Source organism: Liolophura sinensis, chromosome 1 (genome assembly GCF_032854445.1).
Source record: "Liolophura sinensis isolate JHLJ2023 chromosome 1, CUHK_Ljap_v2, whole genome shotgun sequence".
Taxonomy (NCBI): Eukaryota; Metazoa; Mollusca; class Polyplacophora; order Chitonida; family Chitonidae; genus Liolophura; species Liolophura sinensis.
In genome coordinates this window covers 24,683,335-24,701,465 of record NC_088295.1, presented here as the reverse complement: position 1 = coordinate 24,701,465, position 18,131 = coordinate 24,683,335, and the positions used below count along the sequence as shown (strand labels likewise).

General features: G+C 37.1%; 1 long non-coding RNA gene across 1 annotated transcript; it reads right to left on the bottom strand.

Annotated features, from left to right (window-relative positions):
* Positions 1-43: 43 nt before the first annotated feature.
* On the bottom strand, positions 44-17,188 carry LOC135467822 (uncharacterized). The gene is made up of 3 exons (XR_010444193.1): positions 17,144-17,188; positions 16,932-16,947; positions 44-487 (listed from the first exon to the last, which is right to left on the bottom strand). It is a non-coding gene; the product is annotated as an uncharacterized LOC135467822 (long non-coding RNA).
* Positions 17,189-18,131: the final 943 nt, after the last annotated feature.

Sequence of the window (18,131 nt, the reverse complement as noted above, 5' to 3'; positions counted from 1 at the left end):
ATGAAAATACAAAACTATCACATTTCACATACTTCGTATGCACTGTCTATCATCCATATATTCCTACTGACTAAAAAAAAATGTTCAGAATGATTGCAACAAAAGGTTAATCATCCCACTTCATATAAACCCATTTTGCTCTGGAATATGCTACAAGTTAACGGTGTTCTCTACAACAATGCTGTACATGTCTGAGTGAAATTTTGCCACCAAGCATCTCATCATGAAACACATCAGATGTACACTGACAACTTCCCGAGGTCGTTTGTTTCAATGCCTTGTCCAGCAAAGTTGGTCGCTATTGCACTTTGAAGAGGACTACACATACACGTAAGTGACAACTCTTCATGTACATGTATGCATGCTTGTTATGCTCCCATCGTCTGTCACATGCCTGCAGCCCTTGGGTTGAGGGTGGACTTCTTTTAGGAAGTGTGGGTACCAATGCTCACATTATTGATCACATCTCAGCACCTATTCCACACATCTACAAAACAAGAACAGAGAAGGAAACAGTAGAAATATGTCTCCATGTAAACCTCATGCAGTAATCAAACTTTCCCAATGGTATTAAAAGCTTATCCTACATACACAAGTTAAACCTGCCAATCCAGGTCACTGTGCAGTCTATCCACACATGTACATGTAGGTCATTACACAGCTGAAAATGTTTGTTTTCCACACAAACCTAAAACTGTAGGAAATGTAAATGAAAAGTGAACAGTGGGAGGGTCAGCACAGCCTGGAAAAGTAGCCTACCACCCACAACACATATGGTGGGTTGCATCACTATATTTATTTATTTGATTTGTGTTCTTTGTCGTACTCAAGGAGTATTTCACTTATATGACAGCGACCAGCATTATGATGGGAGGAAGCCAGGCAGAACCCTGGGGAAACCCACTACCATCCACAGGTCGCTGGCAGACCTTCCCACGTAAGGCCAGGGTGCATCATTAGGCAACTTTGTGTACCAATTTCAATGATTAACTACAATGTTCACTTCTTTTAAGCACTAAATTTCACAGAATACATATCGAGTACATGTATACCTCTGCTTCAGTTCATATTTTGTGGTTCTTCATTTCCTGTTTATTAACTGCATAGCTAAAACAAACCCAGAATCTGAATCTGTTTCAATGAGCGTTGACACCAAGGACCTTACACAGGGCCACATTGATGTTGGGCATGCGTGACCTCACTGACGCCCTACAGACAATACAGCAGTTTTTTTGACTGCAGTTCAGAGTGCCACTGTCACCTGATTATTTATGATATCCTAATGTCTAAAAACTAGGTTTCCTGCCTGTACCTGGTGAAGAGTGGTGTGAGGATACATGTATACATGTACTTGTATGATGTTGTGAAAGTTGCATGTTAACCCACTCGCAGTATTATTATATACAACGATCATCATAACATAGCATCAAAGCTGCAAATAGTGTTATCAACATCAATCATTCGGCCACAATTGCAAATTTACCAACAAATTATAACATAACATACATACACTGTGTGCATTCATGCCTGCATTTCTACAGCCACAAGTAAACAATCTTTCCAGTAACATACGAATATATGATCATGCAGACACACACAAATGAATTAAAAATTGCATTACTGAATGATTCCTGAATTACAAACATAATGAGCATCAGGGCCCCCTTGATCGTGTCTACAATCAAACGTAAGTCCTACAACTAAGTTTGTAAAAATAAGTTATGCTGCTTCCACAAAGGACTTACAAGAAGACAGTAATTTTTCTTAGTTATGATCGTGATCATGCCCCAGATCGGATGCTGTGGTCTGGGGAAATGGAAAATGTACCAGTCAATAACTTTTTCGTCACTTCATTTTCAACAGAGTTCTATATTATAACAACTTATTGAAATATTCTTTAATCATTTTTTTTTAATTAAATTGCACATCTTTGCTAACCAAGTCGAAAATTACTACCTGATAGTTAACCTAAAGCTACATATAAGGCATATATTCATATAAATTATTTACAACAGGGTCAACCGCGATTGTAATTTTTGATTGTGAATTATAACTACCATAACTTACAATTCCTTTGTGCGAGAGAGTGTCAACTGTAAATTACAGCTACGATTGTGATCTAAGTGATTCATAGTTAACTTAGGCTTAAGATCCCCTTGTGAAACTATATGAAAACTGTATTGTACACAGAATGTTGTGCTCAGCATGAAATTATGTTGTAAGATCATCATGACTGTACATCATAAACATCTGTCATATAAACGTGTACTAATTTGGACATTCTGTTCCCACAGTCAACGCTGTTCTTATGGGTAAACCTATATGTACACATCACATTCACCAGAAAAACTAATACAGGAACAATTTCCTTAGTAAGTACATGGAGGCTGCATGTATAGAATGTAGACGTACAAACTGGCACCAAATGTCAACTCAATAATAAAATCTCAAGCATAAACAAAATATATAACTATTCAAGAGGAAAATACAAACTTCAGCATACTTGGGTCAACAGACCAGCTGTAAAAGTATATAGAGTCCAATGTTTCCAGTAAACTCTACTGGAACAGAGGACAGATTCATCTACAGCATCGTCATCAGACTTAACACAGGAGGAAGGCTTGATGATGCTTTCAAAGAGACACCAGGAAAAACAGAGAACACAGAGTCAAAAGAGCCCTGAGGAATGCACTGAAACTGACAAGGACTGCTCATGTAGAACCTGGTTTGAAAATCTCCTGAAGTGCAAAACTTCTCTTGTAAAAGAAGTAAAGTTCTTACAAGGTTAAATAAGAGTATTACGAGAAAATCTGCAGAGAGATACATGTAAGTATGAAGCAAAAGCAAAAGCCAATCAGACAGATCAGCCTACATGTAAGCCAGGAGAAGTCTCTCATTCCACCAGTCCAGTTGAAAAGGTAAATACATCTATTGTGCACCACATTCCTGTGATTATGGGAAATAATAATCCCAGACATCTACTTTCAGGGGAAGATGATACAGATGCGGCGAGACTGGACATCTTGATGTCTCATGCTGGCACCAGGATCAAATCTGATGTGCGAAATGTAACAGACTCGGTCATAAATGAAAGCATTGCCCACAATAGGATGATGGCCAAGTGCTTATCAAAACAAGATTTTCTCCTCACTGTGTGCATCAAACTGTTGTAATGACTGTGATTTTCCTTTACTTATATGTATGTGTGCTGAGGAATCTAAAACAGTGCTAACTTTATTTTAAATATTGTATCTTGTGATAACTGTGATGACATACAGGACAACAATAAGACAAGTCAATGTGAAAAGTCCACATCAAACTAAGACCTGTGGAGACGGACAATTATCATAATTACGGAAACTTTATCTATTTGTCTTCAAATGTTGACATGTTATTCTCATGTTCTACCCAACACTTTAATAATGCAGTAGTACTTTCCTCAAGTCTCACTGGTGTATTACTTCGATCACGTCTGTCATATTTATACCTATAAAGTTATATTAATGTAAATTTTTTCCATTATTTTAACCTTTTATCATTTACTGGGGACAGCTTAGGTACCTCTGATCAGACATTTCTCCTCCCACAAAGCCTATGTCACCACAATGTTCCCCATAAGTCCAACAGCATGTCTCCGACTTGTTCTCCAATTCCTGGCCCATCCTTAAATCTACCAACTAAAGGAATTAATCTAGGCCACCTAAATGTTTGTCACATTACACCAAAACTTGATTAAAATAAAGTTTTGCTATCTAAACCAAAAAGAGAAATAGAAATAATAGGATTCACTGAAACTTTATAGATATTTTTGATGCTGAAATAAGCATCAATGAATATAGCTGTAAACATAGAGATAGGGACAATAAAGGGGGTGGTGGGACAGCAGTACATATATAAGATTGTCTGCATTTTGGTGTGATCTTAAAGACAGTAATTTAGAAGTACATGTACTACTGCTTGATATCAAGCCAGCAAAAGCAAAGTCAAAGCCATTCTTAACCTCCTATGTGTACAGACCCACAAACTCTCTTTCAGCATGGATGCAAGAATTAGAAACAAACTTAGAAAATGTATATCATGAACAAAAAGAGCTAGTTCTCCTGGGTGATTTTAATGTGGATTTGAGTAAAATCACTCCTAATGAAAGGTGGACTGGTATGACAGATTCTTTAAATTTTGACTCAATTTGTTAAGTCCCCCACCCGAATGACTTCATCCACATCAACTCTCATCGATCATATATATGACCTCAACTAAGGAAGTTGTATCTGTCCAGCCATAAGTGATCATTTTCCACTTTGTGTTACCCTCAAATCAAAGATTAACTACAGTATGAAGCTTAAACATGTTACAATCCAGTATAAAGCATGTAAAGATTCCAACTACAATCTTTTCCGTCAACACTAATGGATGTGTCCTGGGAAACTATAGACTACATTATAAATCCCAAAGCTGCTGTGAGCTAATCGTCAAATCTATTCTAAGATGTTCTAAATAAACATGCTCCTTTGAAAACAAGAAGAGCCAAATACCTTTCAAAACCATCTTGGATTACAGAAGAAATTATAAATTCTATGCATCAACGAGATAGGCACAAACGAAAGGGACATGAGGCAAATCACAGGCATTGGAAAAAAAAAGTGAACAATAAAATTGCTTGTGCAAAGAAGCAGCAATTCTCAAATGACTTAAAAGAAAACGCATCTTCTCCAAACAGAATCTGGGAGATCTTGAGAAAGCATAATCCTGAGAAAAAGAGTCTACAGCCTGATGCTATCACTGATGAGGATGGCAATTTAATAAATGATCCTGCTATAATTAGCCATATTTTTAACTCAAATGTAGCCCAACATTTGATGGATATTAATATACATAAACAAGGACACTTTTGGTCAAAGTCTTGAAAAACTATTGTTTTAAAAATCATTGAATGACATGTTCATAACAGTTTATATGAGTATCTCCCAAATTTTAAATTATTGCATGAAAATAGATCTAGTTTTCATTCCTTACACTCTTGTGAAACTGCACTGCTTAAAATGGTTGAACCCTGGGATAGGGCAACCGATAATGGGGAAGTTACTGGAACCTTACTTGTAGACTTCAAGAAGGCATTTGATACTGTCAATCATGATACAAGTAAATTACTTAAAAATCTTAAAGCATACAAATTTCACTCAAATGCTCTTACTTTCATCCAGTCCTGCCTACCTAACAGACAACAAAAGTTTGATGTTGGAGAAATGTCTGATGCTATGGATATAAAGGCCAGTATCCTCCAAGGCTCCATATTGGGGCCTTTACTTTTTATACCATATATAAATGATCTACCATTATTTATAAAAGACAGTGGCAATAGACAATTCTACTGACAACTTTGCTGATGACAAAACCATATACTGCTCCTCAGGCAATATGTCTGACACTAAGCGCAATCTAAACAGAAGTATGGATTGCATTAAAGACTGGTGCGACAAAAACCTCATGTTCACTAATCCCCCAAAATCTAAATACATGTACATGATACTGGGTTCCAGGCAAAGGCTGCAGTTAATCAAACATGTTCCTTTCTCTGTTGTACTTGATGGAAATAAACTCGAACAAGTCAGTAATGCTAAACTGGTTGGTACTTATATTGATGCACATCTTTCCTGCAACACTACAATCAATAATGTGTGTAAAAATTTTTCTAAATTGTTAGGGATTCTACGAAGGAAGAAAGCTCTTCTAACACGTCACTGTAGTGGCACTCATGATGTAGTTACAAACAGAGAAATATGGTCAAGATACAGAGAAGGGCTGCTTGTTTAGTTCTTCCAGAAAGCATAAACACACCTGGAAAACTTGACTTCCAAGACTAAAATGAATGCATTTAAATAAAAGGGTAAACTACAATATTCTCTGTATCATCTATAAAGCATTACATACTCTCTGTCCAAATTATATAAATCAACTTTTCCCTCCAAACAAACAGCTGCACAATATTGTTCTTATATCAACAAAGCAAGGGCAAATTACATGACAGTAAGTTTTACATATATATGCATCAAACTATACAACTGCCTCCCAATCAACATAAAAGAAGCCCCTTCCCTATCAAGCTTTCAGTCACGCTACTTATAAGTACACCTATCTGAAGACAACAACTGAAATGTATATGTATGCATGTATGCTTTCATTGTATCAACCATCTAGATAATATCCCATTTCTCATAACTTTTCTTGTTCAGAATCTAAATGTGATATGTTAAAACCTTTGGTCTGGGTTTCCTCCCACCATAATGCTGGCCGCAGTTGTATAAGTTAAATATTCTTAAGTACGGTATAAAACACCAATCAAATAAACAAAATACTTTTTTTTTAGTTTATACTTAGATGTATTATTATAGCAAACCTGGTCATCAGGATAGGTCCCTCTAACACTCTTGCACACACTGCATTGTTCATGCCAAACAGGGGATGGGAAAGACGCCATCTCCCACTCACTTGGTTTGTTCTCTGTACATGTGCGTAGGGGATTACAGCAAACAGAAGGGCAGGAAGGGGTCGCTAATGGGCCGTCTCCCACTACCCTACTTCTGCTGGTTGGGACAGTTGTGGGGACAACACTATAGGTTTTGTGTGTTCCTTTTTGTATATATGAATGTATTTACCTTCACTTTTCAAACTACACTATGCCTTATCTTGTTTTGTATATATATATTGATGTATTTTTTGATTTGACTCTGAAGTATAAGTTTCCTACACATTGTTTTCTCTGTGAAGGCCTTGGAGAAGAACACCTTCAATAAATAAAGATATTATTATTATACAATTAATACAAGAGATATGTATGTCTACACATGTATGTTTAAATGTCTAAGCAAAGCAACATTATAAATAATACTGTAACAATTTCCCCTTTATAATCAAGACATTGTATATATTTATTTATTTGACTGGTGTTTTACTCAAGAATATTTCCCTTACACACTTCAACATTTTGTATACACCTATGAAAAAAAACTTTGTTTCATTTTATACAATTGTTCATAAAGCCTAATCTTCAAAGTATTTGTTTACCTAATTTTTGTTTCAAAACCTTACACAGGAATTTATCCTTCAAACGTTTTCAATGGCTGTCAGTTAAATCATTGGATGTGGACATAGGAGTGCCCATGGTAAACCACAAATCTTTCGCCAACTTTACCACATGTACTGTCACCATCTTGAGGGAAAACAGCCTGGTCTTCAAAATACATCAACACAAGCATTTTGGACAGCATTTTCTCAACAAGGCCTCTTGAACAGTAGATGTGAGAGAATCCATCAATTCAACTTCTCTGTCCCAAGAAAGGTTTCAAACCGCATCTCGTGCCTAAATTAATATCAGATATCTGATGATGAGAAACATCTGATCACAATCTGAAGAGCCCAGTTTTCACAAATCAGAATAATCTGCTGTCCCTTAGCCAGTGACTGACCTGTCATAAAGGTTTCAGACCTGGATAAATAGGATAGAGATTTACAGTCCAGAGCGAGTGATTATCCCTAGCCTCAGCCAGCCATCTTTGGGACCAGGAGATGCCAGCTTACATAGATCTTCCCACAATCAACAGTAAATCATGACTCACTGATAAGCCTCAAGTGGAGTCTCATCCAAATTGGGATTCTGACCAAATGAAGAATGTAGCATTCGCCCCAGCTGGCCGACCAGTCAGTCTAAAGCTGCTGCAATGTTGCTGAGAACAAACAGGGTCGCATCAGGGTTCAAATTCAGCTTCTGCTGGATGGACCATAGTTTATGCCAGGAACATTTCTTAGTTAGAGTTAGCTCCATTCTTGAGTGACATTCTTCAGTAGGTCATAACACAGCCAATCAAATTACTAAATTACTGCAACAACTAGCTGTAGGTTTCCCTCTCTTTGTCTCCTATAATAATATGAATACATACATGTACTGAACATGGCAGTGCTCTAAAGATTATTCCTACATTTGACAGGTAATACACTGTATTGTAAGATAATCTGATTAGAACGGACAATATTACCCAGCCTAATGCAAGGTCTGTCCATAGAGAATGGATTAAGACATCATCTTGACATCAGCGTTCAGGTCTGTACTTAACCAGCTCAGCATTAATCCCTTATCTGGTCCCACCAGCTTCCAGCTGTTACTAGCTTCTACAGTGTATCTACCCACCACCCCTCCCATGTCCCTAGCTCAACTCTCCACTGACACTGACAACAGGGTAGCCATCATCAGTACAGCAGTCTTACGTGCCTTAAGGAGACTCAGACAATTAACACATGCATGTACAAGTACATAAATTGTGCATGTTTTCATGAAATCAGCTAACAGTCCAATAATGAATGAATTAATTCATAGGTGATTGGGTTTTAACACTGTATTGGCACCATTACAGCCATATTGTTATGAGAACATGATAGCACAAGGAAATAGTATGATCCAGAAAACCATTAAAAAAGCCATCTAGAATCAGACAAAATAAAACAGTTGGGTCTTCACATTTTTTTTTTTACAGTGTGTCCCCTCACGTTCACAATACAATGTACAGCTGCACCTTAGAAAATCAAGGCATAGTTAATATTATAAGTATAATGTACACGAACTTTGCACAACCAATCAAATAATCATCCTTTTGGTTATGATGTGAGCATGTTGTCATTATTGCCATTAATGTATAGATGATACCAGTACATGTATGTACAATTAATTTAATTGTTATGCACATTAGAGGCCCCTACTCAATCTATAATTTGTGGAGTCATGTAGTTAGCTAGTTTAATTAAATGTAACATCCAAAAACTGAAACACGCTCTACAAAGATGCATTGAGGTGTATTCAAATATGCTTCACAGCATGTAAAAAATTAGAAAATGTAAGGGCAGGAAAGTCCCATGGACCACTTCTATTAGGAAGCTTACATGTATATTATAACATAATGTATACTAATTCACTAAATCAGTACTATATGTATACTGTTTCTCATGGAACAAAGTTACAATGCTGCCATCCAACAGACAGCTTCATCTGCCAAAACCAAGTATACTTTATGATTCTACCTCCTTAATTTACCTACCTGAGAACTACGTCATTTTCTTTCATGCTGGATTCACAGGAATATATTATATATTTATTTATTTAATTGGTGTTGTACACCAAACTCAAGAATATTTCACTTCTACAATGCAACCAGCATTATAATGAGAGGAAACCAGGCAGAGCCTGAGGGGAAACTCACGACCATCAGCAGGTTGCTGACAGACCTTCCCACATACGGCAGGAATTTGTTAGTTAATACACAGTTCATTGCTATAAAAGTTGATATTTTCAATGCTGTCCTCAAGTCTCTAAAGAATAACATTTTCTTCTTTCTTAACATTTGCTGGAATTTCAGCTGTTAACCTGATTTGATATTTTTCCAACTGTATATGGTACACTTTATAGTCTGTGACAATACACTCCAAAGGCATAAATCACCATGCATGTTCATGTACATACATGTACATGAACTTACAGTATGTATTTCAAATCTTCTGAATAGTACAGGACGTAAGTTTTCACTAGAGACATTTAGACGTGCATCATATACTCATCATTATACACAAACATGTAACTGTACATTACTACTAGGCCATGAGTCATGGAGAAGTGGCCATCATTACAGCTCAAAACAGTTTCCTGTCTTTTATCAGTGAGCCATAAAAGGGTTAAAGACTACACATAAAACATTGAGTAACAGGTGAAAAATCCATTATCGGTTCCTGGAGGTGACAATTTGCCTGAAAAATTGAGGAGATTGAAGACAGCCACTGGCTGGCCTGGGATGTGGTCAATTGCTCTGCCTGTATCAATCATGTCTGGCCTAAAATAGCCATTGTAACACCTCTCTGCTAGATGAATGAGATACTGTACATGTACACTTCTCTGTGCAGATTGTCCAAATGAACATTCTGGCAAAATACACAGACACTGTAACATATCCACTGGTACATGTACATCGGCATAACTTACCGCAACTTGTATGGGGTATGATACATCAAACGACACTAAATAATGCAGTGACTGCAGTGAAAACAACTCATATCTGCTTCACGATGTAAATGTACATTGTACTTTGTGTAGAATTCCTTCCATGGCTAAGGACATGTATACTTGTAAAACCAAAGATTTGTGATGTCATCAATACCTGCAAGTAGGCCCTCATTTTAGGAATCTTTCTGATACCAGACACTGCACTTCCTTAGATTTTAGGCAATACACCTGGCAAGAATAAAGTTGATCAGTTGTGGAGAAAAACAAAAACAGTCGCACATACACACACACAGGACATAAAGGCTGCTTCCTTTATAGTTAAGATGTAAGATCAAAGATATTTATTCTTCACACACTTTGCTGATGCTCAGGTATATGTTTGTGCCATTAAATGTTTCAGGACTGTTCATACAGCTGCTTCCATTAATAGTATAAAGGATAGTACATGACGATGTAGGTTGGGTTTTCACAAGTCAACCTCACAGGGACATTGAGTAGATAGACAAATTTTTCAACTTTCTCTTGGGTGGGGGGCATAAAAATGGCTTCAAAGTTTTCTTAAAGCATCAGCAGACAGTCCAATAATTAAGTAGCTGGTAGCGATGACGTCAACGATGGTCAATGTTTAAAAAGAACTCTGTGGGGTACAGACCAAACAGGTCTGGCCCAATGGAAGCAGGGTGTGGGAGAATAGACTGAATGGGGGCAGGTATAGGGGCATGGAAGGGACGCTAAGCTGGCCCGAAGAACCAATGCAGTGTCTATGTACATTTCATCTTCTCCGAACTGTGGCGACACAGTTCACCAGGCTCGTGCACTTTGAGGGTGTTCACCGAGTTCCTAGCAAGATCAAATGTAATTTCTGAAAAAATCTGACTGTTGACGGAAAATATGCATGATATATAGAGGTAATTAACAGGTATAAAACTACCCCCAAATGAAATTTTTTTGATTTATATTTCCTTTTCATGTATCCTTTAACATCAGTCAATAAACAGGTACTTACATGTACATCCCACTGATACACAACTATATCAGATTACCCCAATTTGCCTGGCAAGTACACAGTTTTCCACCTCAAACTGCAGAGATCATCAAGCTTGAGAGCTTACCTCAGAAAACTTGATTTGTCAGGGCTTTCCTTCACATGTGCCACTGTGCATCAACTACCTTTCTTTTTGCTCTCCACTGCAAAGTGACACATCTAAGCTACACAGGGGTAGCAGTGCAGCAGTCCTAATGAATCACATGCTGTTTCTTCAATGAGAGACTGGTAAAGACAGCAGGAAGCCTGCTTCACAGAATCTGGTTTACACATGTACTCTAGTTATGGCGCCTTTATGTGTGGCTGGTCTGACATAGCCCATTGCCTTGTCAGGCCACATTCCTCAATCCCTGCAGCCCTTCTGACCCTTGCAGCCTTACAGCTGACATAACAAATTAACATCAACATCAGCCTCAGGTTGATCCCTGCACTCCAATCTCATCAAACAACCAAAAAAATGACTCCATTAACTCATGTATTTTTGATCCTATGAGACAGACACAGACATTGAAAACAGTTTAAGCTTCCAAATTACAAGATCTAACAAACCATTATTTGGTACATTCTTGTCTATCAGCAAACCCAATTTAAAGAAACAACTTCTTCGAACAAGGACTAAACCAACATTACCTATGCATTAATTTCACGTTTATGCTAATTCCACGTTACACTCCATTTACATGTAGTCTAAGCAAAATTGGATTTCAAAAGCATTTGAATAAGTAGCAATTCATAGGTTTTTGGCACCATGTATTTACATGTATGAACAATAATTCTGTCCTTCTATATCCTAATGTTGGCTCTTAAAGATACATTCTTACAAGCACGTGACACATGTACATGAATATCTGCCCAAGGCATGCTGTTGCATCCTTTCCCCTACAAGTGGACATACTGTACATGTAAACCACAGCAACACCAGTGTACAAGGCATAGGCAATCAAGTGATTCTGGTGCCAGTAAACAATGTGAATCTTTGGATCACAATACAGAGCATGCATAACATGTACACATATAGTTCACTTACCAACATTACATATAGCTGTAAATGAACGCCGACCAACCTTACTGTAATAGCACACTACACACTTTTGTTCACAAATATGGTGGAGTTCATCCAAAACCCAGCATCTCTCTCCAGGGAGAACTTGCTAATTCTATCTTTATTCATAACCCGTACTCAACCTTAAAAGTTTTGATCACTTTACTCATTTGCATGTCTCCAGCACATCCCTGGCACTATGCCTTCTCGGCCTCTCGGCCACCTCCTGAAGCAACAAATGAGAACAACCCAGCAGAACCATCATTGATTTTTATTGCCCAATTAGGAGCAATAATATACTGATAGGCCAGTTCACCAGCTGCTGGGTGCTGAGCTCTCTAAGTACTGCCAGCACCACTATGCGAGAGGTTACATATCATATCAATGCTGGTATATGTATATCTCATCATCACCCATGTATGTGCATCTCATATAAAGCAGAATTAATGCATGCATTATTACAAACAAGACACAGTGACACAATATGTAATCAGATGATGACCAAATACCAATTCTGTAAGAACAGATGTACTGGTACATGTACCAGTATATTTGGATTTTCACAGGTCTCAAATTGCAATATCCACCTTGAAAAAATTAAACTTGGATCCTTGCACATGTGCAAAAGTCAGATCCTTTTAGCTGATTGTTTCAAAACTCAACTTCAAATAAAACTTTAACAATGATCCTTTCCTGTAAACAATGCTTCCTGTTCATGTAATACGGCGTTTTCCTTATGTGACCACACACATCTGCACAGGTAACAGCCTGAAGGCATCATACCCTTTTTGTGAAATCAAGCACAATATATCACTTTGGTATGAGTTCATACATTCTGTCATTGCTGACCAACATTCCACCAATAACCCTGTATTAACAGTGTCTTCACCACAAATAAAACTGGCTGGTAATAGTATCATATTTACACATAACTTAAAATTTACAACAACAAATACAAGCATTCCATAATAAGTATTCCTCCCCAATACATTCTGCCCAACCAGTCCAAAATACAATTTAATAACTGTTTGATACATTCAAAGTAATTATAAATTATTTAAAACCTTCATATGGCTTTATTAATAATAAACGAGACTTAAAATGACCGCAGATAAACATGAATACTTCTGATAGTGTAGTTAACAGTGTGAGGTCTATGAACCTCCAATACAGGATTGCTTCCTGTACATTTTACTGCTGTTGGAGCTGAGGACATTAGTATCTATAAAAGGTTTTTGAGCTGTGTGCTCATTTCTGTTGCAAAAGTTCCTCAGTACAATGACCGCCAAATGATAATACTGGTATGCCCAATATGCACCAATCGGTAAAGTAGAGCAAGAATTGAGGTAAGCCTGTTACAACCTGAAAAATGTACTTACATGTACGAATGATCTCCTTGTTCTCTTTTGGTGTTTGCCATCAAATGTTAACAAAAATGCATCTGCTTTACCAATTCCTAATCCAATCCATATTTTCACATACCAGTATTCTGCGAGAAAGGATATGGCACAAACAAGTGATGAAGACGCCTCTCACTCTCTGTGCCTCCCCAAACCAGTACGTTAGATTAGCTGGTGAGGGCTGGAAAAGTTTCAAGCACCCTAACCGTCTGCTGACAGGCGAACAGAATTTCCACCTGCCACTTTTTGCCATTACCAGTCCACATAACTGCTTCCTAACATTTGTGGTCCAAATCTAAAGATTCAAATTCCAAACCTGTCTATCAAGTTTCAGATGTGGTGCTATAAAATGCAGCCATGTGATCAATAGCTTAAAGCAACACAGTATGTACAGGCATCGGTGGAGAAACCAGTCTTTTTACTGACTTTTGACACCAATGTATGCACATGTACTCAACTAGTTCATTTTTAAAAACTGAAAAAGTGGAAACATTAAATTTTCAAAGGGAGGTTAGTCCATGTTACATGTTCAATACAACCAGATTTATCTCCTTTGATGAATGTCCCTGTAAATATATGAACCATTTTACACGTGAACCGATACCATAACAAGCATCCAAACAAGACAAAGTTCTTAATGAATTCAAGGGCTTGGAGGCCATAAAGAAACATCCAATTCATTTCCCGATTTTCAGGCTGCATGGATGAGAGACAGAAAAAAGGCATATATAGTAATGTACATCCAACATGCATGTATTGGAGACTGCACCCATCTGGGCACTTCCCTCATATAAGGCAGCAGCAAGCAGACGAGATTAAAGACAACATAGGAAAGTACCCTGAGGGAAATGAATAACAGAAATGACATTCCAAGAACTACAACTGTTCATGACTGCAAATTATAGCCTGTTAGCCAACAGAACAATCTGCACAGTATGTGTAAATTCTGAATGACAGCCCCTGGTTTTAAACTTATGAGGCCATGAAGCAGTTTCTTTTCAACACCCATGTTTTTTTAACTGCCATGTCAGCAAGAGTAAAGCGAGCTGAAGTGAAAAAAATAGCAAAGGTTCAGATGTCTGCCATCTCAAATGTTTCAAATTATTATTTAATATACTGTTAATACCGTCAAACAGGGCCGGCCTGAAGACTGGAATAACAGATCGGACTAGTGTAAAGACCAGGCTAGAGGAGGGTCAGCTGCATATAAGTTGCCGTAACATGGAAAATACTGAGTGGACACCCATAAATAAGCCCGATTCAGAGAGAGCACATTTCAGGCTATGCAGAGATGTATAACATGTCATGGTTTACTTTGTTTTCAGCTCCAAATCCTGGACCGGACAGCAGATAAACACAACCAAAAGTGTTAGCTCGGAAGCCATATTGGTCAGACAAACAGGGGAGATAATCGATTCGTCTGCAAAGGCAGTCCTGCCGGTGGCATTTTTATTCGGAATAAAACGACCTATACGTTTGTGAGGATCAAATTTAGAAATTGAAGGTGTCTATTTTAAAATGACACGGTACTCAGAATAATGAACTTTTCCCTCACACATTCTAAATAACAAGAATGTCAAGGAGGTACAACAATTACTGATTTCATCCGTGTAATTTAAATTAATACATTTCTTTTTACTTACAGGTACATGTATCAGAGTTGATTTCTCGTGAGGTCTGAATTATTCATAACTTATCATCACAACAAAATGCTGTGTATACTTTGGTTCAGATAGTCTTCAGAGTTTCTGATTTTAAGGTCCATGACTGTAAGGAACATAACAACATCAGATAACATAACACTGATGGTAATATATATTTACAGAAACAATATACGAATTTTGGTTCTGTTGAATAACATTAAACCTTCCATATAAAACATCTTTTAAAGGAATAAAGTTAATCAGCAAAGTAAAGCACACTTTTAAACTATAAAATTCTCAGTCAACTCACTAGGAAAAGGTTTATAACACCAACTTTATAATTTTCAGTATTGATAAATGAAAGACATATGTAAGAAATGATCAATGTTATGTCCTTATGTTGTTTTTTCCATTAAAATCATAACTCTTGTAATAAACTGACAGCGTCATAATCACCATTACACTTATGTTGCATTCTGCAGCTTAAAGTATGAATCTAATTATCCAATACATTATGTCGCCATCAGTACAGTTTTAATTAGCATATTTTTAAAATCAGCAGCAGGACTTTAACGTTAACTAAATGTTCCATTCAAAGATTATCATAAGGACATCACAGTACAACGTTAAACTAGAAACTGATACATGGTAACATTGTAGACATTGTGCTACATTCCATTTCTGACATAACAATGTCCTGCTTCGCACTTGCATCACATCACAGGAGTAAAAAAAAAAAATGTTGCGATAATTGCTATTAGTGGGTGATTAGTAACAGACAGATATGCGTACTTTTCCCAAACATTAGTAGTTTGAATCAGTCTATAAGGTGCCTAGTTTATAAGTTGGTGCACCACATTGAGAAATAATCATAGGTTAGCTCATAGGTTGCACTGGTTTGATTACACCCAGTGTTTAAGGTCTATCCTTAATTATTTCAGCCCATGTGGATGCTAAGAATACAAGAAAAGGATCAATGATTCTAACAATACAGTAATTAAATATGTAATAATTAGAATTATGTCCACCATACACGTAGTTCATAAACTGAAAACAGTTATAGGGGCTTATATTTTTATAATGCTAATCCAGTTCAGATGCACTGTTTTTTTACCCTATTTTTATTATTTAACTGTAAGTATGATGTTTAAATAAATAAATCTAATAACTGATCAATGCTTACATATTACAGCAGTTATTATATATTACATATATATATTGCTCAATGATGTTAGTGCAGAAAAAATTCATTAATATAAATGTAAAAACAAAAATAAAAATAGAATAAAAGAAAATAAGAATACAAAGAATCCAGATCTTGGCAAAGATGTGCGCTCTGTAGATGGCGGCCACTTCGTAAATGACAAGTGAGGGGAGATGCTGGACTTCAACAAACGTGGATAAATATTTCCCTTAGGGATGACCAACATCTCGTGATTTTAACAGTCAGGTGCCATAAAAGAGTGACTGGTCCGAAATTTTACAAATCTGCCCACCGTGTCGAAGGGACCCAGTCATAACTACGCAAGCGTCAGAACAAATAAAAAAGAGTTTGGCGTAGTCGTCCAGGGCTACTGAAACCCTAAGAGTTGTCCTTCAATTTGGAAGGAATGGACATAAATGTTCGGTTGGCCAATAACAGTTCAACTTAAATGATGAATAACAGACATCACTACCTTATTCAGTTCGGAAATATGTAAATTTACATGACACCGTACCGTGATACCTCCAGTTAACGACAGTATCATATGAGGATACTCACAGTCACCTCTCAAAAACTGCAACAACAACAACAGTCAGTGTTGAAAGACACGTATCAACGTTAACAAATCGCCAGATCGGATAATGGTACTGTTATAAGTTGCATTCCTCGTAAGAGCGCTTTCTGATTGTTAGCTTTAAGCTTGCATACTCTACTCTCCTAAAAAAAAAAAAGAAGAAGAAAACTGATCATCAGACATAGCTTGAACTTACAGCTTTACAAAGGTCTTGTAAACAGGCGCTCTCCTTCTCTGATTTTACTGTATGCCACTTGGGGGCGCTCTCAACTATGAACTTAATGACATGCACCTGTGTTATTAGTACGTTACACGTAGAACATACTGATGTAGCGCGCGATTTAAACGTCTAAGCTTGATTTGGTTTAATTTTAAAATCAAACATTATTTTTCTCAGCCATATATGTCTTTAGCCATATGTGCAACTGCAAATTCAAATTCTTAATACAATGATATATATTCGTATGTTTGTGATGACGCCGTTTAATGTAAAACAAGAACTATAGGCGCTATATATAGATGATACACAAACATTATAGGGAGACAAAAGAGAATAAGTGAAAGCTAATATATAGTTTAGTTTGAACGGGACATTCGTTTCAGAAAACTAGAAATTACACATTTAGTACATAATTTTTGTAGATTTAAAGGTACTGTACCTCATGCGCCTTTGAAATATAAAATGAAAATTACATGGGCAGCTAGTTGTATTTAAAGTCAAATAGTTTCTTAGTGTGAGCACAGAAATGCTGTCTATAGCCATCGTATACATGTACATACTCCACATGGTCCTGCATACACGGGTATATACTTGACCTAAATGTGTACGTGGCCAATTACACGTCATGTACGTGTACCTGAGACACAGCTAACGTAGCAAGAATAGTAGCGTTTCGGTTGGCTTGAGCTAACCATGCACAGGCCTATATACAAGATGTGCTATTGGTGTCACTCAAAATGCCTTTGTTTTTATTTGTTTGGAGTTTTATTGGCCGGATGCATGCTCAGCTGGCTGAGATAATCTGTTAAGTCGACTGTATTAGAGCCTATAATTTGTTCGTGACGCCAGGCGGGACGGATTGTGTTAATAAAGGCCTACTGCAAGCTATTATAGAGTCCCCATATACTACAGACTTGCTTGTTTTGTAATTTCAGATGAAGAGAATATTTTTGTTGGCGTAACG